The following is a 2,181-nucleotide window of genomic DNA, read 5'->3' as shown; positions in this document are numbered from 1 at the left end:
GGAGGGGAGAGGAGGGGAGAGGAGGGGAGGGCGGGCGGCGGGTGCGAGGGAGAGAGGGCGCTGGCCGCAGGACCCGGCCGGAGTCCACAGGTGTGGGTGGAAGGGAGAAAAGATGGAGGAGGCGTGGAGGACGCCCGAGGCCGACCCCAGATCCAAGAGGAGGGTCCAGCGGCGCTCCCGCATTCCAGGGTTGGCGGACACAGAAAACCCTGGCGGCGAGGCGCCCAGAGGCCAAGGCCACGGCGGCCGCGCTCCCTGCTGAGCGCCGCACTCGTTCTGCTCGCCTGAGCGCCTCCTGGGTACCCAGTCCAAGGTACGAGTCTCGGTCCTGCAGTCTAGAGCTCACCGCCTCTGGGGGGCTCTTCGCCGTGCCCCCGTGACGAGAGGTATGACGAAGTGCAGAGCAGGGGTGGAAGAGGCACGGTCGTGGCGATACAGTGTGGGAGGTCTGTGAGAGCAGTAGCAGAAAAAAGTGAATCATAACAGAAATGTGAACTACGTTTACCGATGATCGCGACAGTAACTTACATCGTAGATATACTTTCTTGAAGGAAACACCTTTGGAATGAATGTATTTTAACGTGATCCTTTGACACTGGAACACGAGCAGATCATGCCACCCCTCTGCTCAAATCTCTCCATACTCCTCAGTGGTTTCTGCTTTCTGTGGAAGAGCCAAAGTCTTGCCAAGGTCCTCCGTGACCTGGTCCCCTCCTTTTTTTTTTTTTTTAGTTGGAGTCTCACTCATCGCCCAGGCTGGAGTGCAGTGGCACACTCACGGTCACTGCAGCCTAGACCTGCTGGGCTCAGGCCATCCTTCCGCCTCAGCCTTCCAAGTAGCTGGAACGACAGGCATGCGCCACCACACCTGGCTAATTTTTTGATTTATTGTAGAGATGAGGTCGCACCAAGTTGCTGGGTCTGTTCTCGAACCCGCGGGCTCAGGCAATCCCTCCACCTCGGCCTCCCAAAGTGTGGTCCCTTTCTTGTCTGACCTCCTCTCCTTACTCCTCCTGCATCTACGCGGACCTCACATCAAGCAGTCTCTTGACCCCTAGGTTGGCTGGCCATTTCTATAGCCCAGATAGTTATTACCTACACTGTCAGCAAAAGCAAAATCAGCATGGTGTCAACTCATACATCCTTAGTCTCACAGGATGGCACCAAACGAGAGAGGCCAGATGAACAGGCATGAGTTCTGCCACTGAGCAGGCAACGCTAAACTACAGCCAAGGACTTTTCCAGATCCCACAGGAGCCTGCAGTTGTATCCCTGGCAACAAGGGAGTGAGAGGCGGAGGGAAGAAGATGGAAAGTCAACAGAAACTTCCGAGAAGGAAGAGAAACTGCCTTGCAGGTGTCTTCCATAAGACAGGATGTGGAACTGCCTCCATTGGCCCTTCACTAGACTTACCTTTCCCTGCTCTAGGAGAAATCACAGCAAAACTTGGGTTAGGCTGTGGCCATGCCTTACCAACATGGCCTCTGTGGAGAGGTGCAAGATCACCAGAGCTGTTCTCCTACAGTTTTCTTGCTGATGCTCACATACACCAGGCACTCTTCCACCTAAGAGTTTTGCACTGGCTGCTCCATCTGTCTGAAGTGCTCTTCCCCTAGACACATGTCTTCCCAGTTGACTCTTTGAGTCTTTGCTCAAATCTCACTTTTTTTTTAAGACAGGGTCTCCCTCTGTCACTCAGGCTGGAGTGCAGTGGCACCATCACACTTCACTGCAACCTTGACTTCCTGGGCTCAGATGATCAGTCTATGGAGTAGCTGAGTCTACAAGTGCACATCTCCATGTCCAACTAATTTAAATATTTTTGTGTAGACAAGTTCTTGCTATGTTACCCAGGCTCCCAGGCTGGTCTTAAATCTCATTTTCTTTTTCTTTTCTTTTATTGAGTCAAAGTCCCATTCTGTTGCCCAGGCTGGGGTGCAGTGGCATGCTCATGGCCACTGCAACCTCGACCTGCTGGGCTCAGGCGATCCTTCCGCCTCAGCCTTCCGAGTACCCAGAACTACAGGTGTGTGCCACCACACCAGGCTCATTTTAAAATTTTATCTACTTTTTTGATTTATTGTAGAGATGAGGTCTCGCCAAGTTGCCCAGGCTGGTCTCGAACCCCTGAGCTCAGGCAGTCCTCTCACCTCCACCTCCACCTCCTAAAGTGCTGGGATT

This window comes from Carlito syrichta, unplaced genomic scaffold, assembly GCF_000164805.1.
Source record: "Carlito syrichta isolate Samal-C Ts95f unplaced genomic scaffold, Tarsius_syrichta-2.0.1 Scaffold302727, whole genome shotgun sequence".
In the NCBI taxonomy this organism is placed as follows: domain Eukaryota; kingdom Metazoa; phylum Chordata; class Mammalia; order Primates; family Tarsiidae; genus Carlito; species Carlito syrichta.
This window is presented reverse-complemented; position numbering follows the sequence as displayed.